Source organism: Melanotaenia boesemani, chromosome 4, assembly GCF_017639745.1.
Source record: "Melanotaenia boesemani isolate fMelBoe1 chromosome 4, fMelBoe1.pri, whole genome shotgun sequence".
In the NCBI taxonomy this organism is placed as follows: domain Eukaryota; kingdom Metazoa; phylum Chordata; class Actinopteri; order Atheriniformes; family Melanotaeniidae; genus Melanotaenia; species Melanotaenia boesemani.
Window position 1 is genome coordinate 1,327,111 of NC_055685.1, and position 13,740 is coordinate 1,340,850.

Consider the following 13,740-nt stretch of genomic DNA (forward strand, 5'->3'; position numbering starts at 1 on the left):
GGTTTGCTAAAATACTTTTGCGGTCGTGCTGCAAACCGGCGTCGTGGGGACGGCCCCTAAATGCTGAAAGTGAGACAAAATCAACAAAAAATGCAAAGATTTTGAAAGGAGTTCATCATCTCCAGAACATCGTATGATCTCTGGAAACTTTTATATCGCATCTTAAACACGTTTACTCCTTAGCTTTTAACACAGCATGATAATTGTGTGGTCTTTTAATTTCTCTTAGTGTATCTTAGTCCTTTTAAAAAATGTTTTTAGTCTTGTAATTTCTTCTATACTATCTTCTATCTATCTTTAAATTGTTTGTGTCATGAATGGTGGACGTCGGAGGAAGTGAGGACCCAACTGCAGGCAGTCAGAGGCAGGAGGCAGAATTGGTGCAGGTGACCGGTTTATTTCCAGAACTCAAGACAGGGATAAGTCCAACGAACTAAACCACACATGACCAAATGAGAGGATCTGACAAGGAGTGACTGAAAACCAGGAGTACTTATACACAGAGGGAGTAACAAGACACATGTAAAGTGGATGACTAATCAGACCAGATGAACTAATGAGGCAGGAACAGAAAACCACAGCACACAAGGGAAAACTAACTAAACATGACCAGAAACCCCAAAACATGAACATAACACACACCAACACCCAGAAACCATGACAGATTGTCTTTAAATTTAATTTAGTGTAGTCTACCTTTCTAATTGCTTTCTCTTAATCTGATCATTTATTTTAATGCATGTTATTATTTTTATTGGTTTTAGTGATTTCCTTGGTATACTTAAAATTTATTCATGTATTTTGTTTCACTAGTCTTTGATGTCCTTTTGGAGACTTTCTGGCTGTGTAGGGAACGTCTCTGTGTTCCACCAGTAAGATTTTATATGTTTAGTACATTGGCAACCATGAATTTTTAAATGTGAATTGGACTGATCAAAAGATTGAGAAAATCTGGAGACATGTCAGTGAGCAACACCGCTGAAAAAGCAGTTTTGGATGTTAGTGATCTTTAAGGTTTTGGGAAGCACAACATAAACAGACATGATCCTAACATGGAAATCACTGCAGGAATCAGTTCACCATGAAACCCACAAATGTAGGTTAAAGCTCTGTCACGCAAAGAAGAAGGCTCTTCGTCCTATAACGTCTTCTTGTGTTTATTTGCTGAATCAGCCGCAGTGTGTGTTTAAAACGGCCAGTGTGTTTATATTTGCCTTTTAGCGTGTGACGCGGTACATAAAATGAAACTCAGCTGCTATGTCGGGCAGCATCCTGGTAGCAAAAGTTGTCAAGTTCGGTGTTTTCAGCTTTGGGACGCTGCTGGCCAGCAACGGCTCCAGTAATGTACATAATAAATGTGGCGTGTCGAGTAACGAAGTACAGACACTTTGCTTAAGTGAAATTTTGCGTTTTTATACTTTACTGGAGTAATTATTTTTCGGTGACTTTTTACTTCTAGTCATTACACTTTAAAAATAGCCTCGTTACTCCTTTCTAATTTGGGTTGTCATCATTAAAACACGCACATAAAAAACCCTATCCAGATACATCAGATAGAGTGACTGTGACTTTGGTTGAATGACAAGTATAAACATATATCACTCTGACATCTTATTGGTTTAAACTAAATATGTTAATAGTTTCTAGCTCTTCACGTCCATGTACACACCAGCTGATTATTATGTCATTTTCCATCCAGCGACACCTCTGTTGAAGCAGCGGGGTACCGTCAACGTGTCAGGTATGTGTGACACATGACATGTCGAATCCATGTTCATGACGCAAGTCACGTCACAGTCTAGCAAGGACATACTAGACACATGTAGCCTGGTACAAAGATGTCCGTGGTAGAGACTAAACTGAACAGCTTACTTATAGCATCCCAAAATTTTCAACATTAACATTCTAAATATAAAATTCTAATCATTATGGCCTCTAGAATAATGTTTTTTGTGGGAGGTTGTGCACTGTGGGCCCCTGTGGAATGGCCTAAGTTTTTGTTCTTAATAGATTTTTTTGTCCTTACTCTACTTTTATACTTTATGTAGTTTTGAAACCAGTACTTTTACATTTTTACTTGAGTAAAAAGCTTAAGTTGATACCTCTACCTGAATAATATATGTGAATACTTTTGACAACTCTGCCTAAATGTCACTGTACCATCAAGCATGTCAGGCATGTATTGGACGCTGTATAAATAGATCCTATCCGACAACGGCACCCAGTAAAACTGGGACTAAATCTACCTACTGCAAGCCGTGGTTTGGTGGGAGCAATTACAACAGTGCAGCCCAAACAAGTGTAGAAGTAATTTATATTACAATTAATGTCTTATTTAAAAAAATGTCCTTCATCCACTTGGGCTGGAGCTCCGGCTGCAGCACACCTCTCACACGGAGGCTGGTCCGAGAGGTCCTAGGTTGGCCAAGTAGATCCTTGGCCCCAGCAGGGGCTGTATCGTCTGACGTATTCAAGTCCCCGAGTCCACAAACACAATCTGTTCTGCACAAGTGATGGCCCAGTACACTTGCTGCAGACAAAAAAAAAAGGAAAAAGAAGCTGGCAGTATCTCCACACAAAACAAACAACACAAACACCAAAGTTAGCAGGTAGGCTAAAAAAACACTGCTATTAACAAACACAGCTTAATCAGCTAAAATTTAAAGTAGCAGTCCAATCTGTGTAGTCTTCCTTTGTGTGGTTACAGTATGTTTTTTCTTGCGTTGAGGAGGCGGGATTCACCATCAAACCAGGAGCAGACCAATCTAGCTCCCAGTAACTTCAAGCCACTTTACAGGACGACCACTTTGGGTGGGCCTTGAGACTATGCTGACCAAAGGCAGAGGATAGCACAGGCCAGAATCCCAGCGGCAGCTAGATGGAGGTGGTCACTTGCCACAGCGACAGAGGACCAAATACAGGGGTCTATAAACCCACAGAATTTTCATAACTCCACACAGAAACCCAGACACAACCACCAGAATATTTACAACAATAACTAATAGCAGCTTGGAGCAGGACACACAGCAGGGGCTCCTCGCTGCCTCACACCAGTCTGCTTTTTCACCTCTATGTCCTCTAATGTCATTTGGCCAGCAATCGTCTGCACCAGTTACTACTAATCAGCAGAGTTCAACACAAGTGGGGGAAAATGGATGTTGTGGGGAAGTTACGACCACTGGTTGCTGATTCAGGACTGTTACAGACCGATGCAGGGCTTCGGTTAGAAAGCTGACGAGTCATCCAAGAAGATTTGACACTTTACTTGAGAGCAGGCAGATACAGAATTACAGCCGTGGGCACGCAGGTGAACAGCATGTACAGGCAGCAGGGACAGGCAATGGATGGCAGTAAAAGGCAGGATAAACAGGGTAGGCTGTTTTAGGCGGTTTCTGGAATACAACAGAAAGGGGATGTACTGGTCACAACCTCTTATCACGTAACAGGTTACTGACGGCTTAACATCATTATGACACACAACATAGGAAGTACGCAGAACCTGAAGTTAGCAGCTACGGGACGTAGCTAACGGCTAATCCACAACATAACATCAGCTGCAACTCACATATGTTAGCGAGTGTAAACATGTCCCCTACTAAACAACACTAGTAGTCTTAACTGGTCATATTCATGCCCTACTTTCTTCAGATATGAACATAACTTACATCGTCAAGGACTGCATTAAGGCGCTGAACACATCGTATGAACTACGCGGCGAGCCGGAAGCGGAACTACTCTAACTAGTACAATGTAAACGCTTCCTTCAGAGTAAGAACACAAGTCCGTCACTTGGAGAATTCACAACAGATGTTGTTTATACAAGAAAAAAATAATAAGATAAGACAATTACCATTCTGAGCACAACATGTAAAACAATATAAGAAATTTAATCACAACTCCCATTTAGTCTCCCCGTAAAATTTAATGTCAGAAAGTTACATAGTGAGTCTTTAAATATACTCTAAAATGCTGGAATTTCATGCCATGAATGTATACATCTGGAGCTACGTTGGTCTACAGCTCACAATGTTGCCTAAAAATTAAAGTGTAAATTCGGTGGCAGTGACAGAAAGTGAGGACGTATCTTAGCAACACCTTGATGTGACGACTCTGCTTCACGCTTATGTTTAAAAGACTTCTGGAACTGGCCTCATCTGAACTGGTTTCCATGGAAATCCTCAGTCCACCAGTCAAACTTCAGTACGTTCTGACCTCTGTGACGAAGCTCAGAAACCTGCAGATTGACAGCATTTTACCCCACAAGCGGTAAGAACAGCTCCTTGCTTCACTGGAACTGACGTAGTTTACAGGAGAGTTCTTATTAAAAAGTATATTAACTTATTTTTAGTCAGACTAATAGACTTGTATTTTTTTCTGTATCTGGGATTGAAGTGTTTCTTTATCTGCTGTCTTTGTCCCAGTTTCTGATTTTTCTTCTCTGACTTTGTGTCTCTTTTTGTATTTTTTTTCAGAGCAGATTAAAAAATGAAGGAAGAAGAGGAGGAAGTTTCAATTGAGGAGAAAAACCATCAACTGTCTTCCCTGCCAGCAGAAGTAAATCACTTTTTTGTTGTCATTCAAAATTATAAGCTAATATCTGATTTAGTCCTTTTTAAACAGTTTCCGAGCTTTTCTGGAGTTTGGTGAACAGAAGTGTTAATAAATTATCTTGATTAAAAAGCTAATAACAAAACTTTGGTGTAATGTTTAACTTTTCTAGATATAATAAGTAGCCTAATTATTATTTTTTCAGTGGTCACCATGGTAACAGTATATCTTTCCTTCTGTCTTTGCTTCATAGAATCAATGTCAAGCCAGGCCTCATGATGAAGAGAAAGGTGGGCCCAGTGAAGGACTGTCGGCTCATCAGACCCCAACTGTGGACAAACAACACCGCTGTGATTGTGGAAAATCCTTCAGGTGGCTGTCCAGGCTGAAACAACACCAGCGCATCCACACCGGAGAAAAGCCGTACGCCTGTGACCGGTGTGGGAAGAGTTTCAGCCAGTTGGGAAGTCTGAAACTACATCAGCGCATCCACAGTAAAGAAACTCTTCTCCCACCTCTGTGATAATCTTTAATAATAATCTTTGCATGCAGTTCGTCGAGTGTTGTGTTATTTTTTGCAGCAAGCAGAGTCATGTCTGCATGTGACAAGTTCAGAAAGGGTCTCAGTTTTACTGAGTGAAGCTGCACTTGTTTGCCATGGTGATTTATGTGGGTATGATCAAGTATAAAGTTAGTGTTGATCACAGGATAAAACAGCATCTAAATACTGTTCTGAGATCAGTTTAATATTCTCAAAATGGAAAGTTTTTTCGGTACATACAAATACAAATCATGTCCTAATAAATAAACCAACCAAAGAAAATGCTAGGCTAACATCTTCACTAATATTTATGATGAAGTGAGAAGTGGATTACGTTTAAGTTATATTAGTGATCATCTTCCTGAGGACACCATGAAGACAACCAGTAACAGCCCATTTATGCTCCCTTACTTATGTAAATAAGTACGTACGTTTCTAACGCCACATGTTGCCTCATACTTCTGTGCATCTTTTATGTTGCCATGGTTATGAAGTCAATTCATCCACTAGTGGGGAGTGTTGAGTTCAAAATTCACTCCCACGTTCTGACGTCAGTTTCAGACACTGCTTGGTGGCGGTAATGCACAGTTATAAACACACACACACACACACACACACACACACACACACACACACACACACACCCACACACACACACACACACACAAATACACACACACACACACACACACACAATGAAAACTGTAACTTCAGTATTCTGTAGAATGAGAACACACACTATGAAAACGTAATAGTGAATGGATTAACAATAATAAATTAATAATGAAAACTGAATATACATGTGATTATTATAGTAGTAGTAGTAGTAGTAGTTTATTTCGAGCACATACAAAACCACATGTACAGCCATGCGAATTCAAATTACAAAAAAGAAAAATGAAACAAAGGTCATGCTCGAAAAGGGGAGGGAAGAAGTAAAACTTATTAAATCCCACCCCTTCTCCAAAGTTAAAATAATATTTTCCACTTCCTGTTAATTTACCATCTGAACTTTACAGTCCTATATCACAATACACATATAATAATTTCATATTGTTCAACCATTGCAAGTAGTTCATCTTAAACCAACACAAAAAATACATATTTCAAAAAGAAGCTTCTTCATTCATATATTGTGTGAAAGCAAAATCTTTAAACATTTTTTTAAATTGCTTTAAATTTGGACATTCCTTGAGCTCCACATTCAACTTATTCCACAATTTTACTCCACAAACAGAAATACAGAAACATCTCCTCCTTGTTTTTACCCTTCTGACCTTATAATTAAATTTCCCTCTCAAAAGATAACCCCCTTCCCTCTCTGTAAACAGTCCTTGAATATTTGCAGGTAGTAATTTGTGTTTTGCCTTAAATAAAATTTGTATAGTCTGTAAATTAATAATGTCTTTCAGTTTTAATAATTTTGACTGCAAAAATAATGAACTGGTATGGTTCCTATAACCTGCCCCATGGATGATCCTTATGGCTTTCTTTTGGAGAACAAATAGTGGATGTACTATTGTTTTGTAATTATTACCCCAAACTTCTGCACAGTAATTAAAATATGAAAGAACTAACGAGCAATAAAGAGTATGTAGTGATTTATGATCTAAATTCTGTTTTGCTTTATTTAATACTGCTAAACTTCTTGAAACTTTACTGTGGGTATGTCTAATGTGTTGTTTCTAGCTAATTTGTTCATCTATTATCAACCCTAAAAATTTGATTTTATTCACTCTTTCAAGCTCTACCCCATCCAACATAATTTCAGTCTGCAAATTTGTTTGATCATTTCCAAACACCATTATTTTGGTTTTCGTCAAATTTAATGATCATTTATTTCGATCAAACCATAATTTCATTTTTTTATTTCTATGTTAATCTCCTCTATTAACAACTGGAGATTACTGCTAGAACAAAATGCACTGGTATCATCTGCAAATAAGACCAACTTTAACACATTTGTTACCTTACACAAATCATTTATATAAAGAATGAACAATTTGGGGCCCAAGACTGACCCCTGTGGGACACCACAAGAAATGTCCAAACTAGTGGAGCAGACGTCCCCAAGCTTGACAAACTGCTTCCTTTCCATCAGAAAACTTTTGATCCAGTCAAGTACCTTACCTCTAATCCCATATCGGTCTAATTTATACAACAAAATATCATGGTTAATTGTATCAAACGCTTTCTTCAAATAAAAAAATAATCCCACTGTGTGCAATCTTTTATCAAATGAATTTGTTATATCTTCTATAGAATCTATAATTGCCATTGATGTTGCTCTATTTGCCCGGAATCCATATTGATTTTCATGAAGTATTTTGTATTTTTCTATGAATTTATCCAGTCTAATTATAAAAAGTTTTTCTAGAATTTTGGAGAATTGAGAAAGTAGTGAAACTGGTCTATAGTTTGTAAATTGGTGTTTATTCCCAGATTTATACAGTGGAATTACTTTGGTTATTTTCATTTTATTAGGAAATGTACCAGACTGAAATGATAAATTCATTGATAACTTTCTTAACAACAGTCATATCAATACCATCATAATCTACAGAAGTTTTATTCTATTTATTATATGAGTATATATGAACATTTCTTTCACAACACACACACACACACACACACACATACACACACACACTACTGCCAGGATGAGCAGAGTCATGACAACTATAGTGTAACCTGAATATTACTTTAAATTCAATAATAGTTGTCTAACAATAGTTGAATAATAATAGTTGAATAATAATAGTTGAATAAAAATAGTTGTCTAATAATAGTTGAATAATAATAGTTGTCTAATAATAGTTGAATAATAATAGTTGAATAATAATAGTTGAATAATAATAGTTGAATAATTATAGTTGAATAATAATAGTTGTCTAATAATAGTTGAATAATAATAGTTGAATAATAATAGTTGAATAATAATAGTTGTCTAATAATAGTTGAATAATAATAGTTGAATAATAATAGTTGTCTAATAATAGTTGAATAATAATAGTTGTCTAATAATAGTTGAATAATAATAGTTGTCTAATAATAGTTGAATAATAATAGTTGAATAATAATAGTTGTCTAATAATAGTTGAATAATAATAGTTGAATAATAATAGTTGAATAATAATAGTTGTCTAATAATAGTTGAATAATAATAGTTGAATAATAACAGTTGTCTAATAATAGTTGAAAAATAATAGTTGTCTAATAATAGTTGAATAATAATAGTTGAATAATAATAGTTGAATAATAATAGTTGAATAACAATAGTTGAATAATAATAGTTGTCTAATAATAGTTGAATAATAATAGTTGTCTAATAATAGTTGAATAATAATAGTTGAATAATAATAGTTGTCTAATAATAGTTGAATAATAAAAGTTTAATAATAATAGTTGTCTAATAATAGTTGAATAATAATAGTTGAATAATAATAGTTGAATAATAATAGTTGTCTAATAATAGTTGAATAATAATAGTTGTCTAATAATAGTTGAATAATAATAGCTGTCTAATAATAGTTGAATAATAATAGTTGAATAATAATAGTTGTCTAATAATAGTTGAATAATAATAGTTGTCTAATAATAGTTGTCTAATAATAGTTGAATAATAATAGTTGTCTAATAATAGTTGAATAATAATAGTTGAATAATAATAGTTGTCTAATAATAGTTGAATAATAATAGTTGTCTAATAATAGTTGTCTAATAATAATTGAATAATAATAGTTGTCTAATAATAGTTGAATAATAATAATTGAATAATAATAGTTGTCTAATAATAGTTGTCTAATAATAATTGAATAATAATAGTTGTCTAATAATAGTTGAATAATAATAGTTGAATAATAATAGCTTAATAATAATAGTTGTCTAATAATAGTTGAATAATAATAGTTGTCTAATAATAGTTGAATAATAATAGTTGAATAATAATAGTTGAATAATAATAGTTGTCTAATAATAGTTGAATAATAATAGTTGAATAATAATAGTTGAATAATAATAGCTTAATAATAATAGTTGTCTAATAATAGTTGAATAATAATAGTTGAATAATAGTAGTTGTCTAATAATAGTTGTCTAATAATAGTTGAATAAAAATAGTTGTCTAATAATAGTTGAATAATAATAGTTGTCTAATAATAGTTGAATAATAATAGTTGAATAATAGTAGTTGTCTAATAATAGTTGTCTAATAATAGTTGAATAATAATAGTTGTCTAATAATAGTTGAATAATAATAGTTGTCTAATAATAGTTGAATAATAATAGTTGAATAATAATAGTTGTCTAATAATAGTTGAATAATAATAGTTGTCTAATAATAGTTGAATAATAATAGTTGAATAATAGTAGTTGTCTAATAATAGTTGTCTAATAATAGTTGAATAATAATAGTTGTCTAATAATAGTTGAATAATAATAGTTGTCTAATAATAGTTGAATAATAATAGTTGAATAATAATAGTTTTCTAATAATAGTTGAATAATAATAGTTGTCTAATAATAGTTGAATAATAATAGTTGTCTAATAATAGTTGAATAATAATAGTTGTCTAATAATAGTTGAATAATAATAGTTGAATAATAATAGTTGTCTAATAATAGTTGAATAATAATAGTTGTCTAATAATAGTTGAATAATAATAGTTGAATAATAATAGTTGAATAACAATCGTTGTCTAATAATAGTTGAATAATAATAGTTGTCTAATAATAGTTGAATAATAATAGTTGTCTAATAATAGTTGAATAATAATAGTTGTCTAATAATAGTTGTCTAATAATAGTTGTCTAATAATAGTTGAATAATAATAGTTGAATAATAAAAGTTGAATAATAATAGTTGTCTAATAATAGTTGAATAATAATAGTTGAATAATAATAGTTGTCTAATAATAGTTGAATAATAATAGTTGTCTAATAATAGTTGAATAATAATACTTGTCTAATAATAGTTGTCTAATAATAGTTGAATAATAATAGCTGTCTAATAATAGTTGAATAATAATAGTTGTCTAATAATAGTTGTCTAATAATAGTTGTCTAATAATAGTTGTCTAATAATAATTGAATAATAATAGTTGTCTAATAATAGTTGAATAATAATAATTGAATAATAATAGTTGTCTAATAATAGTTGTCTAATAATAATTGAATAATAATAGTTGTCTAATAATAGTTGTCTAATAATAATTGAATAATAATAGTTGAATAATAATAATTGAATAATAATAGTTGTCTAATAATAGTTGTCTAATAATAATTGAATAATAATAGTTGAATAATAATAGTTGTCTAATAATAGTTGAATAATAATAGTTGTCTAATAATAGTTGTCTAATAATAATTGAATAATAATAGTTGTCTAATAATAGTTGAATAATAATAGTTGAATAATAATAGTTGTCTAATAATAGTTGTCTAATAATTGAATAATAATAGTTGTCTAATAATAGTTGAATAATAATAGTTGAATAATAATAGTTGAATAATAATAGCTTAATAATAATAGTTGTCTAATAATAGTTGAATAATAATAGTTGTCTAATAATAGTTGAATAATAATAGTTGAATAATAATAGTTGTCTAATAATAGTTGTCTAATAATAGTTGAATAATAATAGTTGTCTAATAATAGTTGAATAATAATAGTTGAATAATAATAGTTGTCTAATAATAGTTGAATAATAATAGTTGAATAATAATAGTTGTCTAATAATAGTTGAATAATAATAGTTGTCTAATAATAGTTGAATAATAATAGTTGAATAAAAATAGTTGAATAATAATAGTTGAATAATAATAGTTGAATAATAATAGTTGTCTAATAATAGTTGAATAATAATAGTTGAATAAAAATAGTTGAATAATAATACTCTTGTTTAATCGTCTTTCAGTGATTGCATGGACCGTGTAACTATCATAACTATTATATAAGTATTTTATGTCCACTTTAGCTGCTTTAAATGGCATCAATAATGCTGGAATTTCCATAGCCATAACAATTGACTTATCACAAAATATTCACTTTATGTTCAATTTATAACCATAAAAAAACACTATTTGAGTCTAAGAGTGAGAGGATAGGTGGGAGGCTTGTCAAAGGATCGCTAACATACAGGAGAAGATCATCGGCGTACAATGAAACATGATGTGCCGCCCCATATCTTCCGATTCCCCTAAGTCCACCTTCTAATATTTGTGCAATAGAGAGTGGTTCAGTGGTGCTGTAGAAAAATGAATTACCAGAGTCTGGTTAAGAGAAAGTGTGACAAAGTTTAGTAAAAAGAACAAATACTTGCAGCAAGGAGAGCATCATCTGACTCGCATAAAGTCAGAGGAGACTCTGGGGAGGCAAGAGGAAAACAAAAGTTCTACATTTCTGTTGAAAGAATCCTCCTTCCTGAAGACCTTGGGTGGACACACAACTCCCAGGACTGGCATCAAAGCAACCTCACATAGTTGTCTCCACAAGAACCAGTGTGACTACGGGTCTGAAGAAGGACCAGATAAAGGTCATCTTACCCTCGTAGTGAACTTTTAACAGAGCATGTATATGAAGAGAATAAACCTTAAAAAGTGAATTAAAGCATGATGAGTGAAAATGTACAATGTAAAAAGTGTCATAAAATGTGAAATCTAGTAACATTCAATGAAGAAATGTATATAATGAAAGAAATAATGGGATAAATGAACCCTTAATGAAGTGAATATATGAAGCAATAAGGCATAATAAGTTACATTTCTTCCACAATGATAAGCGTGAACAGCCCTGGGGAGAGAGGATGCAGGGCTAGCCCCACATTTACCCTAGAAACACCACGAGGATCCAGAAAGAAGTGAAGCTAAGGACAGTCTATGATAGGAAGAGTGAATCCTTCACTATGAACCTCCTTCATATCCATGGAAACCAGCAGGACCTTCATGGTTCTTTTGAAACACAGCAAACGAAAGACCTGGTTTCTGGTTCTGGTTGCGAGCCCCAGAGTTTCTGTCCTACGGTGATGAGACAGAGGTCTTTGTATCAGCAGAGTCTCTGCTTTCATGTGACTCCTGGTTTGTGTGGACAAATTAGCAGAAAGTAGACAGTACAGTTCTCAGGATTTTTTATGTTCCCATATCATTGTTTGGGGGTTAAACTGTGTTTGGTCCGGACACCAGTGGTTGTTAGAGTCTTTTAGCTGAGTTTATCCCCGTCAGAGGTTAATAAAACCTTCAGCTTGAGTACTGGTTTATAGGTGCATGAATAAGGTGATATAAATTAAATTTCTATTTAAAGAACCTTACCATTGTCATGCCTACACCCGCCTCTCGGGTACGCTCCACTTCTCCTGAGTACTAACCACTGGTTCCTGCACTACATTACCCAGAATCCCTCTGTTCCAGCCATCTTGGATCTCACCTGCTTCCCATCATCATCATCATCATCAGTCTGCACCTGGTTGTCTCCCTATAGAAACTCCCCGTCCAGACTGATGCTTGTGTTGTTTGTCTGTGTTCCCCAGACATCTGTGCTACAGGCTTCATTAAACACTTCGGCTTTGTACCTGCGCTTGTTTCCGGCTTCTCCCTCTGGCTCGCCTGACAAGCATGTAGTAATAAATATTTAAATCATAGATTTATTAATTAGATCTGAATGATCATGTTCAATATTTACTGTATGAAAGTCTTTTTTTTCAGTCCAGTTTCTTCTGGCATGCCTCAGTCCTGGAGTGGTCCTCGCTCTGGCATGTACAGCACCAAGATGATCAGGACTTTCCAACGATACAACACCAACTAACAATAATAATAATAATAATCAACCAAACACAAGGATCCCAAATATTACAGCTGAAATCATTTGGTCCAAAACTTAATTAAATATACAGAGTGATTTTACATTAGACATATTTGAATATAGGAGGAAAAACTGGTGCACAAGTTTATATTGTTTTGGGTGCTTGGGTTTGTGGATGAGCACCAGGAGAGGGCGCTGTAGAAGTGCTGCTACAGTGAGTGAGGTGTGACTGTGAACGAGGCCATACCTCAAATTCTGGTATCAATCCAATACCAAGTAAATCCAGGGCAAGAATTGCTGATACCACCACTGATATCCATCCTGTTTGCTTGAAATTTCACCATCATTTAATGATTTTGCATTTTATAATTGATCATTATTATAATTAAACACAATATAAAGATTACTGTCAAATAAAACATGTTTTATCAAGAAACTAAATGGCAGAACTTAAAATTTAAATTTAAGCTTTTTTTTTATTTGTAAACAAGATAAAATCAACAATGTCACGAAATAAGAAAATAAACTTATTAACTTTTCTTAAACTTTAGTTTGAGAAAAACAAAGTCAAGAGTGTAAATTAGCTAAACAAAAACAAACCCTACTACTGGTGGCTTCTATTATTATTATTATTCTATTAGTATTTGGCTTTTCCCCTAAAGTACTCTGTAAGTAGAATAACGATGTCACCACACTGGTATCAATCGATACCAATACTAGCCCTGGTATTGATAATATCTATATTTGGCTCGATCTGCCCATCCTACCTACAGCAAAGAGAAGAAGAAGAAGAAAGCTGGAAGCTTTGCTTGGCCTGAGTCTTTTCACTGCCCTGGATATGCACATTGAAGGTAAC

At 33.3% G+C, this 13,740-nt stretch overlaps 1 long non-coding RNA gene across 1 annotated transcript; it reads left to right on the forward strand.

Moving 5' to 3' along the window:
* The first annotated feature begins 4,080 nt into the window (after positions 1-4,080).
* Positions 4,081-4,889, forward strand: LOC121637703. The gene is made up of 3 exons (XR_006009926.1): positions 4,081-4,266; positions 4,473-4,554; positions 4,802-4,889. It is a non-coding gene; the product is annotated as an uncharacterized LOC121637703 (long non-coding RNA).
* The last annotated feature ends 8,851 nt before the right edge of the window (positions 4,890-13,740 follow it).